Source organism: Mobula birostris, chromosome 12 (assembly GCF_030028105.1).
Source record: "Mobula birostris isolate sMobBir1 chromosome 12, sMobBir1.hap1, whole genome shotgun sequence".
Taxonomy (NCBI): Eukaryota; Metazoa; Chordata; class Chondrichthyes; order Myliobatiformes; family Myliobatidae; genus Mobula; species Mobula birostris.
This window is the reverse complement of record NC_092381.1, coordinates 19,148,896-19,169,154: the sequence shown is the minus strand read 5'-3', so window position 1 is coordinate 19,169,154 and position 20,259 is coordinate 19,148,896. Positions and strand designations below refer to the sequence as shown.

Sequence of the window (20,259 nt, the reverse complement as noted above, 5' to 3'; positions counted from 1 at the left end):
AGATATTTAAATAGCTTACTTACTTGGTGAAATGAAATGTGAAAGGATCAAGCTTGCTGTCAGCAGTTGAGGTTGTCAAAGCATTCATGCCATTTTGAAATGGATGGACGTCTGGAGAGTTGTACCTTAAAGTACTGCCAGAGTGCCGGATGCCTAAGCAAAACAGAAAGCTTGGTTAATAAACTACTTTCTTCTGCTTCTTTCTTTAAAAGAAAACCTCTTCTTGTTTGTGTACTGGTACTTCCTGACAAACACCATTACAAGTTTGACAGAGGCAATTAATATTACAACTTTCAGCAGCTTATTCCTACGCCAAATGCTAAGTGCTCCAAATATTCTGGAGCTAACACGAAGCAGTCAGCCACGAGCAAATTGCCCATGTTTCAAAACATCGCAACATCTGCAACAAGGCAGATGTGGCCTGATAAAATGCCTGCTACTTCATTCAATAGTTTTTTTTATTTTGAGGAGATTTGGTTTGTCACCAAAGACACTCGCAGATTTCTACAAATGTATGAAGGAGAGCATTCTAACTGGCTGCATCACTGTCTGGTATGGTGGCACCCATGCATAGGATCATAAACAGCTGCTAGCCTCTCCTCCATCGAGCACACCTTCAGAAGGCGATGCCTCAAAATGGCAGCATCCATCATTAAGGACGCTCACCGCGCCGGTCATGCGGCCTTCTCATTATACCGTCAAGGTGGCGGTACAGGAGCCTGAAGACAGACAGACACACACCCCATCCCCTTTTAGAAACAGCTTCTTCCCCTCCACCATCAGATTTCTGAGTGCTCCATGAACCCAAGTTCACGACTTTCTCTTCTTGCACTTGTTTTTATACATTCTTACTGCAACTTTTAGTAATTTTTCTCTCTTGCATTGCACTGTATTGTTGCAACAACACACCAAATTTCATGACATTGCTGGCATTCTTCCGTCTCGCAAGACGGTGGGTATAACATGAGAAAAGTCAACTTGTGGTGGTGCACTTCCTAGAGTGGCCATGGAGTCCTACTCTGGAGCGACAGTCTCGTCCACACTGCCCGCATGTGAAGGAAGATGGGCATCTTGTTGGAGTGGCCCTCTTCTTCTGTCAAGTTCTCTTGGCAGCCAGCTCGTTGATGTGGGTATTTTCTGCTCTCTTCATGCCTTATGGAACTGCCAGACTCCAGGCAGCCTGCTCGTCTCCCACGTCTTCCCAGTTGTTCACATCGAGGTTGGCCAGCTTCAGATCCATTTTGCAGTTAACGTTGAAGCGAATCTGTGGGTGACCAACTGGGCAGGCACGCCCTGCCAGCTGCCCATACAGCAGGTCTTTCAGGATTCAGCCAGAGCCCGTTCACCTGCTGTGTCCTAACCATCTCAGCCACCTCTGGCTGAGGGTAAATGTGCTGGGGATACCTGTTGTAAGACCTCTATATTAGTGGCCCTGTCCTGCCAAGCAATGTGCAGGATCCATGTGAGCCAGCACAGGTGAAAGCTGCTCAATTTTTTCCTCAAGTCGCATAGATTGTCCAGGCTTCTCTGCTGTAAAGGACAGTGCCAAGGACACAGGCTTGGTACACACACAGCTTGGTGTTCGCAGTCAGATGGCAAGACACATCAGTGATAATGAACCCAATTCTGATTCTTCTCCGGAGAAGAGACAGCTGAGTGGTGGCTGCAGGACCTGTAAAGTCATGGTTTTGATAGAGTGAATGTAAAGAGGATGTTTCCTCTTAAGTGAGAGGCATAATTAGAGGGCATCATTACAAGACAGTCACCAAAAAACTCAATTAGTTAAAGCTAATTATGAGTTTTCCAGTGATCATGTGAATGTGGAAGCTGGTGACCGAAGGAAGGGGATGTATTTAAGGGGAGGATCAACAAGTACATGAGGAAGAACGGAAGAGAGAGCCATGACGATAGATTTAGAAATGGAAAAGAAAGGAGGAGGTTCAAATGAAGCACAAATGTCTGCATGAACAGGTTGGGCTGATTGGCCCATTTCTGCCCTGTACAACCAGAGATCGTGGGCTAAAGGTGAAAGGTGAAAAGTTTAAGGGGAACACGAGGGGAAACTTCTTCACTCAGAGGCTCGTCAGAGTGTGGAACGAGCTGCCAGCACAACTGGCGCATGTGAGCTCAATTCCACTGTTTAAGAGAACTTTTAATAGGTATACAGATGGTAGGAGTATGGAGGGCTGTGGCTCTAGAGCAGAGTTGATGGCGGTAGGCAGTTTAAAAATGTTCAGCATGGACTAGATGGGCCAAAGGGCCCGCTCTGTGCTGAACTTTTGGTACAGTACAGGGGCAGTGGGGGGGGGGGGCGAGATGTCAGAGACAAGTTTTTTTTTTTAAAACTGAGAGTGGTGGGTACAAGGAATACCCTGACAGGGTGGTGACACAGGCAGATATATTAGTGCAGGAGTTTCTAACCTTTTTATGCCATGGACTGCTACCATTAACCAAGTGATCTATTGACCCCAGGTTGGGAACCCCTGCATAAGGCGCACTTAAGAAACTCTTAAATTGGCACAAAATAATAAAAGATATATGGCTACATAGGAGGGAAAGGTCATAAGAGCCTGTACTGTGCTGTATTGTTCTCTCCGTCTACAAGATTACTTCTTAGTCTCAGGCTCTCTGGGGCGAGGAGAGACACTCCTACACTTTCTAATGTGACCTGTAGAAGAACCATTTCGGATGAAAAATAAACCAAGCACCCAAGGCATCAGTAGTACATAATGAAGACTCATCCTTACTGACTGGAAAGCACAAGGCAAAAGAAAAAGTATCACACACGGATGGAAATGACAAAGATCACCCAGCTTCCAAATTGCACAGTGACATGGATTGTAGATTTGCACTTTTTTTTTTGTTACTACTTATGGGCAATTTTTAAATTGGGGCGGCCTGTAGATAATAAACACTGAGCTGGACGCTACTGAAATGTGCCTTTTGATTTTTTGTTCATAGTATTATGTTTTTGCTCGCCTTTTTATTGTCGTTTGCATTTTTCTTTGTGTGCAGTGTAGGGTGGGTTTGATGTTTTTCCTTTGGACAGATTGGTCCCCTGCATCCTGTGTCATGACTGTCTGTGGGGGAGACTAATTTCAGGGGTGTATACTGCATATATACTTTGATAAATAAGTGTACTTTGAACTTTGAAAAATACGAACATCTGCTGAGGCTGGAACATGAAAATGAGAACAGAGAACACTCAGCAGGTCAAGCAGCATCAAGGGAGAGAGAAAGAGGGTTAATCTTTCAGGTTGTGGACTCTTCATCTGAATGTTTGTCTTTCCACTGATGCACCCTGGCTTGGAGTGCTTTCAGATTTTGTTTTATTTAGACCCACACAAACTCCACAATGATGTTTTGCAGAACACAGAATAGTACAGGCGCAGCAATAGGCCTCTCAGCCCGGGATGTTGTCCCAAATAATTAGAATAAAATCAAAATGTTTAACTCAATGAATCCTTTCTATGTTCTCAGCCCCATACTCTCCCTCTAAGAGGGGTTCTCAACCTTCTTTATGCCACCGACCAATACCATTAAGTAAGGGGTACACGAACGCCGGTTTGGGAACTCCTGATCTATACTGAGTGGTCAGATTCTGCTCCAAACTCCATCAAGTTTGCAAATGATACCACTGTCATTGACTCATCGTTCCTTGAGATGTGGCCAGTGCACAGGAAGGAGGCAGAGGGCTGAGTGACATGGTGTCATAACAATAACCTTTCCCTCAACGCCAACAAAAGAGCTGCTCAGTGATTTCAGAGAGGCGGGGGTAGGACTGGGCAGTGCACATGTCCCTGTCTACATCAACAGTGCTGAGGTTGAGAGCATTCAGAGCTTCAAGTTCCTTAGTGTGAACATTTTGGTCCAGTCATGTTGATCATCATCATCAGGTGCCGTTCCCAGTTTGAGCTTTGACTGCCATGGCCCACACACCCCGTCCCTGTAGGCCGTCTCGTCAACCCCTCTGATCAGGCCGACCACCAGGTGTTGTCTGCGAACTTGATTATGGAGTCAGAACCATGTACAGGAACGCAGTCATAGGTGAAAAGGAAGTACAGAAGAGGGCTCAGCACACAGCGTTGAGGCACACCGGTGTTCAGGGTGAGAGTGGAGGAGGAGAGTACCCTTTATTCTGCATCATTACCCTGTTCTACCTCAATACACTGTAATGATTTGATCTGTATAAACAGTATGCAAGACAAGCTTTTCACATATCCATACAGCTATAAAGAAGTCAAGACAGAGGCTATATTTCATTAGGAGTTTCCGGAGATTTGGTATGTCACCAAAAAACATTTGCAAATTTCTACAGCTGTACTGTGGAGAGCATTCTAACCAGTTACATCACTGACTGGTATGAGGGTGGGGAGGGTGAGCTGCTGTACAGGATCGAAGGAAGCTGCAGAGAGTTCTAAAATTTGTTAGCTCCATCATGGGCACTAAACTCTGTAGTATTCAAGACATCTTCAATGCACAATGCCTCGAAAAGGCAGCATCCATCTTTAAGGACTCCCATCACCCAGGGCATACCCTCTTCTCATTGCTACAATCAGGAAGGAGGTACATTCAGGAACATCATTTTCTCCTCTTGCCATCCAATTTCTGAATGGACATTGAACCCATGAACACTACCTCACTTTTTATTTTAAATTTCTGCTTTCTGCACTACTCTTGGTACAAACCAACACCAATGTCTATACCACTCCATTCTCTGTATGCTCATGTGCCTATCCAAGTGCCTTTTAAACACCTCTTTTGGTTTTGCCTCCATTACCACCCCAGCAGTTATTCCAGGCAGTCACTCTGCACATCACACGAGACAGTGAGTTACACAACAGTGTAAAGAACCGCTGGGCCTATCAATGTTGGCAGGAGCAACTTGATTTAATACAAGTAACACAGGAAGATAACTTGCACAGCCCTGAAACAGACTTGATGTGCAAGCATTATTACACAGTAGGAAATGTAATGGTCACTCTGTGTGGAGCAAGATAGCACACTTAACATGGAAACGACCAAATAATCTGCTTTTACAATGACCTGCATTAGGGGATAAATTTTGACCATGATACAGGGGATAATTCATCTCTGCTCCTTCTCAAAACACAGAGAGAGCCTCAGGATTTAGGATTTAGTTTGGGTGGGGGGGGGATTAGAGAGATAGGGGTAAATAAACTGCAGATGTTATCATACTGCATCAGATCAATCGCAATAACATGGTGAACGAGCAAGTGTGCATGCGGCCAAAGGGATGACGAAGTGAATCTGTTTCATTCAGAGATAGTGTGGTACAGCCCCTTCTGGCCCAATGAAGCACATTGCCCGGCATCCTCTCTATTTAACACTAGCCTAATCACATGACAATTTACAATAAATGAACAATTAACCCACTAAACGGTATGTCTTTGGATTGTGAAAGAAAACCCACACGCTCATGGGAAGAATGCAGAAACTCCTTTCGGGGGTATTGGAATTGAAGGCATCGCACTAACCACGACGCTACTGTGGCACCCACCGACTGGGTTCCCTACGTGAGAGATGGCATGGGCCTTCGAGTACGCATGTTGTAGCTCCCACACTGCAAGTTGGCAAGCATTTACTGTTACTAACATGACTCAGTAAAAACATTTAATCAGACTACTCTGTTGTCCATCTAGCTCCGTGCATATGTAACAAACGTCTGAAATAAAAGCCTCCTGCCTCATCTTAAGGATGACACCTTTGGCAGTACAAGGGTCTCACAATAACGCACAGGAGAACCAGCCTTGATATCTATGTAGGATTCAGAAGTGGGTCTCAAATCTGCAGTCCTCAAGCATGGAGTGCTATTTACTGACCACAGTTCATACTTATTGCAGTACATTGTACCAGTGTGGTAGCTTTCAGGTCAATATTCAGTAGATGCTAACAGTAATGATTTTAAACAAAAAAAAATATACAAGTTAGGTATATCTGAACTATGATGGGATTACCATAAGACATAAGAACAGAATTAGGTCATCCGGCCCATGGAGTCTGCTTCGCCATTCAACCATGACTGATCCTTTTTGTTTTCTCCTCTCCTCAACCCTACTTCTGGCCTTCTCCCCGTAAGCTTTGATGCCATATCCAATCATGAACCTATCAATCTCTGCCTTAAATATACCAATGACCTGGCCTCCACAGCTGCATGTGGCAACAAATTCCACAAATTCACCGCCCTCTGGCCAAAGAAATTTCTCCACATCTCTGTTTTGAAAGGATGCCCCTCTATCCCGAGGCTGTGCTCTCTTATCCTAGACTCTCCAACCATGGGAAAAATCCTTTCCCCATCTACTCTGCCCAGGCCTTTCAACATTCGAAAGGTTTCAATGAGATCCCCCCCCTCATCCTTCTGAATTCCAGTGAGTACAGACCCACAGCCATCAAACATTCCTCATATGATAACCCTTTCATTCCTGGAATCATTTTTGTGAACCTCTTTTGGACCCTTTCCAATGCCAGCAGATGAGGGGCCAAAACTGTTCACAATACTCAAGGCGAGGCCTCACCAGTGCCTTATAAAGCCTCAGCATCACCTCCTTGCTCTTGTATTCTAGACCTCTTGAAATGAATGCTAACCTGGCATTTGCCTTCCTCACCACTGGCTCAACCTGCAAGTTACTTTTTAGGGTGTTCAGCACAAGGAATTCCAAGTTCCTCTATATCTCAGATTTTTGGATTTTCTCCTCGTTTAGAAAATAGTCCGCACATTTATTTCTTCTACCAAAGTGCACGACCATGCATTTTCCAACATAGTATTTAATTTGCCATTTTCTTGCCCATTCTCCTAATCTGTCTAAGTCCTACTACACCCAGCCTGTTTCCTCAACACTACCTACCCCTCCTCCAAACTTGGTAACAAAGCCATCCATTCTATCATCTAAATCATTTATATACAAAATAAAAAGAAGTGGTCCCAACACCGACCCCTGCGGAACACCACTAGTCACTGGCAGCCAAGTCTTCGGTTATATTTACAGTGGAAAAGGATCCTTTTATTCTCACTCACTGCCTTCTACCAATTAGCCAATGCTTTAACCATGTTAGTAACTTTCCTGAAATACCATGGGCTCTTAACTTGGAAAACAGCCTCATGTGTGCCACCTTGCCAAAGGCCTTCTGAAAGCCCAAATATACAACATCCACTGCATCCCCTTTATCTATTCTACTTCTAATCTCTTCAAAGAATTCCAACAGGTTCTTCAGGCAGGATTTTCCCTGAAGGAAACCATGCTGACTTTGTTCTATCTTGTCCTGTGTCACCAAGTACTCCATCACCTCATCCTTAACAACTAACTCTAACACTAACATCTTTCCAACCACTGAGGTCAGGCTAACTGGTCTATAATTTCCTTTCTACTGCCTTCTTCCTTTCTTAAAGAGTGGAGTGACATTTACAATTTTCCAGTCTTCGGGCACCATGCCAATGATTTCTGAAAGATCATTTCTAATGCCATCACAATCTCTAACGCTACCCCTTTCAGAATGCTAGGGTGCAGTTCATCTGGCCTGGGTGACTTATAGAGACGTAGAAAACCTACAGCACAACAGAGCTCCTTCAGCCCACAAAGCTGTGCCAAACATGTACTTACTTTAGAAATTACCTAGGGTTACCCATAGCCCTCTATTTTTCTAAGCTCCATGTACCTATCCAGGAGTCTCTTAAAAAGACCTTATCAAATCCGCCTCCACCACTGTCGCCGGCAGCCCATTCCACGCACTCACAACTCTCTGCGAAAAACTTACCCCTGATATTTCCTCTGAACCTACCTCCAAGCACCTTAAAACTATGCCCTCTTGTGCTAGCCATTTCAGCCCTCGAAAAAAGCCTTTGACTATGCACATGATGAATGCTTCTCATTATCTTGTACACCTCTATCAGGTCACCTCTCATCCTCCGTTGCTCCTCAAGGAGAAAAGGCCAAGTTCACTCAACCTATTCTCATAAGGCATTCTCCCCAATCCAGGCAACACCCTTGTAGATCTCCTCTGGACCCTTTTTATGGTTTCCACATCCTTCCTATAGTGAGGCAACCAGAATTGAGCACAGTACTCCAAGTGGGATCTGACCAGGGTCCTATATAGCTGAAACATTACCTCTTGGCTCTTAAACTCACTCCCACGATTGATGAAAGCCAATAGCCTGTGTGCCTTCTTAACCACAGAGTCAACCTGCGGAGCAGCTTTGAGTGTCCTATGGACTCAGTCCCCAAGATCCCTCTGATCCTGCACACTGCCAAGTCTTACCATTAATACTATATTCTGCCATCATTTTTGACCTACCAAAATGAACCACCTCACACTTATCTGGGTTCAACTCCATCTGCCACTTCTCAGGTCAGTTTTGCATCCTATCGATGTCCCGTTGTAAACTCTGACAGCCCTCCACAACACCCCCAATCTTTGTGTCATCAGCAAATTTACTAACCACCCCAGTACCTTATCATCCAGGTCATTTATAAAAATCACGAAGAGAAGGGGTCCCAGAACAGATCCCGGAGGTACACCGCTAGTCACCAACCTCCATGCAGAACATGACCCAAATACAACTACTCTTTGCCTTCTGTGGGCAAGCAAATTTTAGATCCACTATTATGTACTATTAGGTCTTTCAGCTTTTTGAGCACCTTCTCTCTTGTAATAGTAACTGCACCCACTTCTCTTTTTTCACACACTGCAAAGTCAGGGATACTGCTAGTGTCTTCCACAATGAAGACTGATGTAAAATACTCATTTAGTTCATCAGCCATCTCCTTGTCCCCCATTATTATTTCTCCTGCTTCATTTTCTAGCAGTCCTATATCCACTCTCATTTCTCTTTTATTTTTTAACATACTTGAAAAAAACTTTTACTATGTACTTTGATATTATTTGCTAGCTTGCTTTCATATTTCATCTTCTCCCTTCAAATGACAGAGAAACTCAATGGGCCGAATGGCCTAATTCTGTTCTTATGTCTTATGATCTATCCGAAAAGGAGCAGTGATCATTAATACTTTAGGTGAGTAATAATTCATCTAATGATTTTATGAGGAGGGGAAAAGAGGTTGGGTTAGTGTGCAGGAGGACTGGCTGCCAGCATAGAATTCAATTTCTTCATTGCCATGAAGACCAGTTATATAATTCCCAGCATTTTTTATTTGATTACATCAGCTATTCTGCAGTTACAATTATATCTTGCAGGTAGTATTTCTGACCCAGCTTTTCACAGACAGCACAAAAGAATCGCAGTGTGCCCATGGTAGCGTAGCAGTTTGTGTGATGCTATTACTGCTTAGGGTATTGGAGTTCAAAACCGACGACACTGCAAGGAGTTGGTATGTCCTTCAAGTAGAATGCGTGGGTTTTCCCCAGGCCCTGTTTCCTCCTATAGTCCAAGACTTGCCAGTTGGCAGGTTAATTGGTCATTGTGAACTGTCCCATGAGTAGGCTGGGGTTAAATCTGGGGTTGCTAGGCATTGTGACTCAAAGGGCCAGACTAACATGTTCAGCAATGTATCTCTAAATTAAATACACAAGATTTTGTCATGCTCTAGAAATGTTTCCTCAGCACAAATGGCACTACCTGCCTTCACCTGAGGCATCAGCATGCCTTGTCCATCTTCACAAGGGGCGGAGTGCACTAGAGTCAAAGTTGAACATTGCACAAGTATGTGGATGCAATTTAAAAAAAACTTGCAGCCACTTCACAGATGCATGACATTCACAAGAAAAGCATTAAACAACATAAATTATACTAGAAAGAACAAAAAAAGAGTGCCATTGTTGGGCAGAGTGCTCGTAGTGTTGTCATACCAAAGTAGTGAATAGGGTTCTAACGAGCCATGTTATGCATGTCCCAGTAACAATACAACACTTCAGTTTGCCTTCAATGACATTTAAAAGAAGGTCATGTTTAGACTGGGCTAAGAAAACAGAAGAACAAGTGCCCAATCCCCTCCTCCTTTACCCCAATGTCAGTGGCTCCCACTCTAGTCTACACTCAGTGGTCACTTTATTAGGTCCCTCCTTTATCTAATAAAATGGCCACTGAGCAAATGTTTGCGGTCTGCTGCTGCTGTAGCCCATCCACTTCAAGGTTTGACGTGTTGTGCATTCAGAGATGCTCTCTGAACACCGCTGGTGTAACGTATGATTATAGACAATAGGTGCAGAAGTAGACCATTCGGCCCTTCGAGCCTGCACCACCATTTTGAGATCATGGCTGATCATCTACTATCAATACCCGGTTCCTGCCTCGTCCCATAACCCTTGATTCCCCTATCCATAAGATACCTATCTAGCTCCTTCTTGAAAGCATCCAGAGAATTGGCCTCCACTGCCTTCTGAGGCAGCGCGTTTCACACCTCCACAACTCTCTGGGAGAAGAAGTTCCTCCTCAACTCTGTCCTAAATGACCTACCCCCTATTCTTAAACCATGCCCTCTGATACTGGACTCTCCCAGCATCTGGAACATATTTCCTGCCTCTATCTTGTCCAATCCCTTAATTATCTTATATGTCTCAATCAGATCCCCCCTCAATCTCCTTAATTCCAGCATGTAGAAGCCCAGTCTCTCTAACCTCTCTGCGTAACACAGTCCGGACATCCCAGGAATTAACCTAGTGAACCTACGCTGCACCTCCTCCACAGCCAGGATGTCCTTCCTTAACCCTGGAGACCAAAACTGCACACAATACTCCAGGTGTGGTCTCACCAGGGCCCTGTACAAATGCAAAAAAATTTCCTTGCTTTTGTACTCAATTCCCTTTGTAATAAAGGCCAACTTTCCATTAGCCTTCTTCACCACCTGCTGCACTTGCTCATTCACCTTCAGAGACTGATGAACAAGTACTCCTAGATCTCTTTGTATTTCTCCCTTACCTAACTCCACACCATTCAGATAATAATCTGCCTTCCAGTTCTTGCTCCCAAAGTGAATAACCTCACACTTATTCACATTAACCGTCATCTGCCAAGTTTCTGCCCACTCACCCAGCCTATCCAAGTCACCTTGAATTCTCCTAACATCCTCATCACGTCACACTGCCACCCAGCTTAGTATCATCAGCAAACTTGCTGATGTTATTCACAATGCCTTCCTCTAAATCATTGACGTAAATCGTAAACAGCTGTGGTCCCAATACCGAGCCTTAAAAAGTGGGATAACATTAGCCATTCGCCAATCCTCAGGAACTGATCCTGAATCTAAGGAACATTGGAAAATGATCACCAATGCATCTGCAATTTCCAGAGCCACCTCTTTTAGTACCTTAGGATGCAGACCATCTGGACATGGGGATTTGTTAGCCTTTAGTCCCATCAGTCTACTCATCACCGTTTCCTTCCTAATGTCAATCTGTTTCAATTCCTCTGTTACCCCATGTCCTTGGCCCATCCATACATCTGGGAGATTGCTTGTTTCTTCCCTAGTGAAGACAGATCCAAAGTACTTATAAATTCGTCTGCCATTTCTCTGTTTCCCATAACAATTTCTCCCAATTCATTCTTCAAGGGCCCAACATTGTTCTTAACTATCTTCCTTCTCTTCACATACCTAAAAAAACTTTTGCTATCCCCCTTTATATTCCTAGCTAGCTTGCATTCATACCTCATTTTTTCTCCCCGTATAGCCTTTTTAGTTAAGTTCTGTTGCTCCTTAAAAATTTCCCAATCATCCGTCTTCCCACTCACCTTAGCTCTGTTATACTTCTTCTTATTTGAGTTGCTGTTGCCTTCCTGTCAGCTTACACCAGTCTGGCCATTCTCCTTCGGCCTCTCACATTAACAAGGTATTTTCACCCGCAGAGCCACCATTCGCTGGATATTTTTTGTATTTCACACCATTCTCTGTAAAATCTAGACACTACTGGGCATGAAAACCCCAGGAGACCAACATCTTCTGAGATACTCAAACCAATCCATCTGGCACCAATAATCATTCCACAAAGGCACTTAGATCACATTTCTTCTCCATTCTGATGTTTGGCGTGAACAACAGCTGAACCTCTTGACCATGCCTGCATGCTTTTATGCATTAAGTTGCTGCCACATGATTGGCTGATTAGATAATTGCATTAATGAGGTGTACAGGTGTGCCTGATAAGGTGACCACTGACTATAGCTTCTGCTACTCCGAACATGTACCGTGCTCCAGTGACATAATCCAAATAACAACTGTTGGGCTGGAGGGCAAGGATCAGCATGTGAATTAAATGGCCAAAGCTTTTGAGCACAGCAATATCTCACCCTCAGAAGCCTGTGCTTATTTTCCCAGCTGTGGTAGCCTGGGTTAATTTTCTTCCTCCATGTACTGCATGTAAACAAGAAAGTCAGCTGTCATCTCTTTCCTACTCCCTCGCCTCACCGAGCTGAGATCAGCTAGCACAGGCTATGTACAAAAACAAGTTTGGGCTTTCCCCCATCTGCTCTGATCAAAATCACACTCAAGACTGAATGTATCACAGTCAGATCTTTAAACATGCCCTCATTTTTCAGGTTTTTAAAAAAAGACGTGAAATTTGTTATTTTGTGGCAGTGGTACCGTGCAGGCATAACAAATAATGATAGGTGACAATAAACACATAGAAATACTGTACAAGAAGAATAGAGAAGTAGTGTTCATGATTTACGTCAAACACTACAGCACAGTACAGACATTTCATCCCACGATGCCGTGTTGATCTTTTAACCTACTCCAAGATTAATCTAACCCTTCCCCCCTCCACAGTTCTCCGTTTTTCTATCATCCATGGGCCTACCGAAGAGTTTCTTAAAATATATCTGCCTCTACCACCACCCCAGCAGTAAATTCTATGCACCCCTACTTTCTGTGTAAAAAAAAACAACTCTGACATCCCCCTCCCCCCCCCATACTTTCCTCCAATCACATAAAAATTAAGTCTCTTGTATAGCCATTTCTACCCTGGGGGGAAAAAATGTTTATCTTGTACACTTCCAGCAAGTCACCTCTCATCTCTCCATTCCAAAGGGTAAATCCTTAGCTCACCCAACCTGTCCTCATAAGGCACGCTCTCTAGTCCAGGTAAAATCCCAGTAAATCTCCTTCACATTCTCTCTAAAGCTTCCACAGACAGTTGTGTGTGGGCCTTCAGTTCCAGTTTGACTATTCAGAAATTTGATGGCAGAGGGGAAGAAGCCATCCCTAAAACAGAGTGTGGGCCTTCAGTCTCTTTACCTCTTCCTTAATGGGAAGAGGGCATTTGTCAGGCACTCTTTATACTTTATTGTCACCAAACAATTGGTACTAGAAGCATTTCTTTCAGTCACTCCCTTTTCTGAAACTACACAGAGAATGGGACATTGGAAGGGTTACTTATTTATTCATAATACCAGTTTATTATCCAAGTATACATCTGCCAAATGATTATGAGAGCGTTCTTCAGAGCAGATGAAGCCACTTGGTTACCTAAAAAGCTTCCTTTGCAACTTGACAGCAGATGATTTGACTCATCATTTTCAGAAACAAGGACGTATCTTTTATGATTTAAGAATCAAGAATGTGCATCTTTTGGCACTTTAGGTTGAAGCCCAAGAAAGATTTTGATTAAACTCTACTGTTTAGAAACAGTTAGAAAACATTCTAATATCCAGCTCTTCTCCATTACTTAAGCAGCTTCTTTGAATGCAAAAACGATTAACAATTCCAGAATAAAAACCTTTTTGTGTGCAGAACCAGATGGGCATTCATTCCATAAGACCACAAGGCATAGGATCTGAATTAGGCCATTCAGCCCATCGAGTCTGCTCCACCATTCCATCATGGTGGATTTATTATCCCTCCAACCCCATTCTCCTGCCTTCTCCTCATAACCTTTGACACCCTGACTAACCAAGAACTGCTTTAAATAGACACTCAATGACATGGCCTCCAAAACTTTCTGTGGTAACAAATTCCACAGAATCACCACCCTCTGGCTAAAGAAATTCCTTCTCATCTCTGTTCTATATGGACATCCCTGTAGTCTAAGGCTATGTCCTCTGGTCCTAGACTTTCCCACTTTTGAAAACATCTTCTTCACATCCACTCTATCTAGGCCTTTCAATATTCAAGAGGTTTCAATGAGATCCCCCCCCCCCATTCTTCTAAACTCCCACGAGTACAGGCCCAGAGCCATCAAAAGTTCCTCATACATTAACCCTTTCACTTCCAAGATCATTTTCGTGAACTTCGCCTGAAACCTCTCCAATGTCAGCACATCCTTTCTTAGATAAGGGACCCAAAACACCTCACAATATTCCCAGTGTGGTGCAACCAATGACTTATAAAGCCTCAGTATTTAATCCTTGCTTTTATATTCTAGTCCTCTTGAAATGAATGCTAACGTTGCATTTGCTTTGCATACCACAGACTCAACCTGCAGGTTAAGCTTTAGGGAATCCTGCCCAAGGACTCCCAAGTCAATTTTGCACCTCTGAGTTTTGTATTCTTCCTGTTAAGAAAGAAGTCTACTCCTTAATTTCTTTTGCCAAAGTGCATGACCCTACACAGGATTCCACCTTCCATTCTCCCAATCAGTCAGAGTCCTTCTCCAAGACTCCCGACTTCATCAGCATTACCTGCCCCTCCACCTATCGTTGTTGTCTGCAAACTTCATCAATAATTTCCATTCAGGTTTTCCCTGGCCCTGCCACTTGCTTCACATCACTGAAGCACAGATGAATGAGGAGAGATTTGCTGCAAAATTACGAGGGTAAATACAAGCAGGCTTTTTCCATTGAGGTTGAGTGAGCCTCGAATAGGGGTCATGGGTCAACAACGAAAGGTGAAATGGTTATAGTGAACATCAGGTGGAACTTCTTCACTCAGAGGGGGTGCAAGTGAGGAATGAGCTGCCAGCGGAGGTGGTGGATGTGGGTTCGATTTCAACATTTAAAAGGAACTTGGATAGGTACATGGACAGGAGGAGTGGAGTATGGAGGGCTATGCTTCAGCTGCAGGGCAACGGAATGAAGCAGAATAATAGTTCAGCACAGATTAGGTTGTCTGAAGATCATAATTCTGCTCTTGTGTCTTGTAAGACTAAGATACAAGAGCACAATTAGACCATTTGGCCCATCGAGCCTGCTTCGCCATTTCACCACGGCTGATCCATTTTTCCGCTCAGCCCCAATCTCCTGACTTCTCCCTGTATCCCTTCATGCTCTGACTAACCAAGAATTTGTCAACCTCTGCTTTGAATATACCCAATGAATTGGCCTCCACAGCCATCTGTGAATTCCACAGATTCACCACTCTCTGGCTAAGGAAATACCTCATCTCCATTCAGAAAGGATGCCCCTCTATTCTGAGACCATCTCCTCTGGTCTGAGGCTCCCCCACCAGAGGAAACATCCACTCCACATCCACTCACAGCCATTCAACATTCAATAGGTCTTATGAATCTTGACCATCTCCAGGTACACTACACCACCCAATCAAACCCACTGGGAAACTACACAAGGATCCTGTTGATCCAAGCTGGAGTCAATCACTTGGCCCCTCAGACCTATCCCTCCACTTATGAAGTGGGCGCAGAGCGCAGCAGAGTGCAGAATACAAACCAGCAGCAGCCAAATCTTAGCGACCCCAAGATGTACATAGGGGTCACAGCTGGAGTATAACCAGTTCAAGGAGAAAGGATGATCACCAGAAAAAAACACTAATGTTGTGCGTGGATAGCCTGGATAAGCCACCTAAGACAATGGCTCCATTTTCCTATGGGGGATTCAGTCTGTAAAAGAAATTTGGTTTCTATACACAGGGAAAAGTAGAGGCATCTGGCAGCTTTGCATCATACGCTGTTCTGTGAAACAAGAGGAAAGCCCACCTCTTTTCCATTGGGTCAGTGCAGGAGAACCAGAAGATTGATAACATATTTGACACAGGAGAAAAAAAGACAGAATAGCTACAGGCTAATGGGCAGAACATTGGTGTTGGGCAGATCACTGGAAAGAGTTTAACCATCATATAAATGAGCAGTGAGTGAAGCACAAGTTAATCAAGGACACTTTGGACAGATTTAATAGGAAAGTTATTGGGTCTCACTAATGGATCGACTGAACAGGTAGCAATAATAGTAGCACATCTGGAGTAATGGACACAGGGAATGGTCAATGGATGTATGTTTACTGATTCCTGGAATGGGAGGGTATTTCTACAAAGGAAAATTACACAGAATGGCTTACATTCTCTGGATTTACAACGAAAACAAATTACTTAAATGGAATGACAGGTTAAATGGAACATACAGCAGTATAGTGCAGGCACAAGCTCTTCAGTACATGATGTCTATGCCAATCACAATGTCAATAAATGAAATCCCATCTCCATGTACTTGATCTATACGCCTCTATTCCCTACATGTGGCTGTCCAAACACCACCATCGTATCCGCTTTCACCACCACCCCGCACGCAGTACTGCGAAAAAAAAAATGCCCTTTAAAGCTTTCCCCCTACTCATCTTAAAGCTGTTCTCTAGTAGTTGATATTTCTCCCTGGAAGAAAAAAATTTCTTACCCATCTGTCTCAATATCTTCATATGCATCTATCAGGTCTCCCCTCGGCCTCCAATACTCCTGATCTGTTCAACCTTTCTTGACAGCTGAAACCCTCTAACCAAGACAGCATCCTGGTGAACCTCCACTGCTGCAGACTTTTGCTCCTTCTGGTTGGAGTGCCCTGGTTTAGGGTGTGACTGTAATCTCGGAATTAGGGCGTTGGCCATTAACGCCTAAATTGAGAGGAAAACAGCCACTTCTTGGCATGTTTTAAATCTCTACCATGAGATTTTTTAAATCAAGTTACTTTATGAGAAGTGATTACGTTGGTAATCAGCACATCTCTCATTGCCTGAAGCAAGGAGGCCGTAACGAGCCAAACCAATGGTGGGCCTGGAGTCTCTGACAGGACAAGCAGCACAAGGGAGGAGAACATCCTTCCTCAAAGAACATCAGTGAATCACACTGGTTTTTAACGATAATGCAGTAATTTCACACTGACTTTTCAATTCCACTTCAGTATGTTAACATAAACACATTAGCCCACATGATTCAAATGTTTCCCTGAAAAGCCATTGGATGCCTGTACAGTAACTTTACCTCTATGCTGTTGATATGCAGATCAGTGTATTTAATGTTAAGATACCATACTGTGCAAAAGTCAGATTTATTTATTTTGCACACACACACAAAGTCCAAGGCTGCCTAAGACTTTTGCACAGCACTGTATTTGAAGAAGAAGAAGGAGAAGAATATCTTTATTGTCATTGTTGTGGAGCATTGAAACACAGTTTAGCAGCTCAACATGGAGTTTGTCAACGTGCAGCAAGGAGCAAATTTGTAAATCTGGCGGGAGCAAAGGATGTTGGGAATGGCGAGGATGGAACGTTGAGGGAGGGGTGTGGGACAGGTGGCAGAGAGGATTGCCAGGGGTGGGGTGGTGGCACGGGTACAGACCCACCTGGCACTGAGACATCAGGCAAGGTCATTTGATTCCAAACAATTGGTTTGTTGATCATTACAGAATGTCTCCCTGATGCTTTCCACTCCCTTTCCTCTCCCTGCCCCTTTTCACACTCTCAGTCCACAATAGAGACTCATATCGGAAGCAGGTTCATCACTCACATATGTCATGAAAATTCTGTTTTTTCTGGCAGCACTACAGTGTAATACATAAAATTTAAATATACACATTTCAAATTTAATATACATTGATACTTAGTGTAATTCATTTTTCCCCCCTATATTATCATGTATCGCATTGGACTGCTGCTGCTAAAATAACAAATTTCCTGCATGTGCCCAAGACTTTTGCACGGCACTGTGCTTCCATTATGAAAGGTAAATAATATGAGGAACATAGAGTAGCACAGTGGTATAATGGTTATTGCAAAGCTTTACTGTTACAGTGAACCAGGCTCAATTCCCCTGCTGGGCAAACTCCTCACAGACATTCCCCGTGACTGTGTGGTTTTCTGAGGGTGCACCAATTTCCTCCACATTGCAAAAAGATGCAAGGGATAGTAAATAGTGGAAATGCTACGTTGACACTTGCTGGCTTCCCCCGGCACATCTTCAAACTGTTGGTCGTTGACACAAACGTCATATTTCGATGCATAACAAGTGAAGCTCATCTTTTATAAGGTATGGTTAATGTGGAGGCTTGGATATCTTTTTTAAAAATCTAACAACATAGGCGCAAGAGGCCTTGATTTCCTGCTCCAATTCTTTATGTTGTTCTAATCGGCAGAACAATTGCAAAATCCTTGTTTCTGTGGCCAGAGAGAAAGGACCGATTGGGCTAAGAAACCAAATGAACAACACAAGTGTATCTGGCTGCAAAAGTGTTGAAACAAAATAGTGTCATAAACACCTCTTGCCAAGATTACAGAAAGATTTTTTTAGAAAACCAGGCATCCCACCCTGCAAAAACTTATTTCAGGGTGGTAGCCTCATCAATTTGCGGGAGACTTCCGGGAGAGGTGGGATGTCCACAACAGAGTAGCTCCTCAGCAGCCAGCCAGTTAAGTTAAATAACGTTAGCTATGCTAATGAACGAATGACACCTGTTAAACTCACCTCAACATGTCTTTTACAGTCTTAACCCACCATGGGCAATAGAAAAGTCACTGTTGCAAACAGTGCAGCGAGCAACACTGTCATTATTTTGACCCCTGTTAGGCAGGGGTACACTTTACTGTAGTCTGGGGTGACGTACGTTTTATTTTTTTTTTGGAACACTCTGCAATGGCGCACTCTCGCTCTCTCTCTCTCTCTCTCATGGTCGCTCGCGCGCTCTCAAGCGCTCTCGCTTGCTTTCTCACTTGCTTGCCTTCGTTCTCGCTTGCTTTCTCTCTCGCTCGCTCTCCCCCTCCCTCTCTTGCTTGCTTTCTCTCTCGCTCTCTCTCTCGCACTCTCTCTCGTGGTCACTCTCGCGCTCTCTCTTGCTTTTCTCTTGCTCGCTCTCAAAAAATTGATTTCCGTGATATTGTATATAATTTGCGGGCATCAGGGAGCCACTATTAATGTGCGGGAGACTCCCGGAAGTTCCAGGAGAGGTGGGATGTCTAGAAAACCTTCTTACAATTTTTTTTAAATGGTAAATGCTTGAAAGGTGCAAATAGAAGATTCTAAAACTAGCCAAAAGAAAATACAGATTTAAATAAATTCCATCCCTCATTTTCTTTCCAATCAATAATTCTGCAGCATGTACAAGAAGTTTAACTGCAGACTTGTTGTCACAGGACACTCTTCTAAGAAAATAAGTAATGGAGGAAAAAAAATCACTTGTTGCATAGACCAGCAAACATGCCTGAACTTCATCTCAGCAGCTGTTTAAGCAATTATCCATTAAGTTAATGCACGGATGGAACTGTAAAGTAGGAAGAAAAGTTATGCAATTGAACGCAATGAAACAGAATTACACTTGGTCAATCAGAGCAGTCCCTAAACATACCCTCAACGGGTTACTTAGCCTTGAATCTATTCCACTTAACAAGATCATAGCTGATGTGTGCCCAACCAGCTTTCCATATATCCTTCATTATTCTCAAATATGAACATTAAAAAATTAAACTAGCTTCAACTGTGGTTGTGGAACGAAGTTTGTTTACTACCCTCTGTGTATAGATACTTTTCCCAATGTTCCTCCAAAATGGCATTACTCTCGTTCTAGAACTTGTGCCCTTGTACCAAAGCATCTAACATGCAGAATCAGTGTCCTTTATCTCATTTGGTTCCTCCCCCCAATCAAATCACATTTTCATTCCAAGAAATAAAGTAAAAATGTCTGTAATCTCTTATCATTTAACACAGCCCAATAACTAATCTTGGACATCTAGACTATACTTCCTCCAAACATATGTTTTTACACATAGTCTGGCTATGGTGTCAGTAAAATTTTTATGAACTACAGCACGAATCCTATCCCCGTGTAATTCTGCCTTTTAAGAACATAAGAACATAACAGCACAGTACTGGCACTTCACCCCATGATGTGGTATTGTCCCATTAAGATCAATCTAACACTTCCCTTCATTTTTCTTTCATCCATGCACCTAAGAGTCACTTAAACATCCCCAATTATTTGCCTATACCACCACCCCTGGCAGCACGTTTCACACACCTACCACTCTCCATGTTAAAAACCTGCCTCCTACACTTTTCTCCAAACACCTTAAAGTTATGGCCCCTGGTATAAGCCATTTCTTACTTACTGGCATTTAGGGCCAGCAATGAAGGTCCTCCATCT

At 43.4% G+C, this 20,259-nt stretch overlaps 1 protein-coding gene across 6 annotated transcripts in view; it reads right to left on the bottom strand.

The window, feature by feature from the left end:
* Window positions 1-20,259, bottom strand: part of LOC140205767 (volume-regulated anion channel subunit LRRC8D-like) — a 128,875-nt gene that overhangs the window by 94,009 nt on the left and 14,607 nt on the right. For all 6 annotated transcript variants that reach the window (XM_072273400.1, XM_072273401.1, XM_072273403.1 and 3 more), the window contains exon 2: window positions 24-153. The gene's annotated coding sequence lies outside the window, so the exon portion shown is untranslated. The remainder of the gene's footprint in view (window positions 1-23; window positions 154-20,259) is intronic.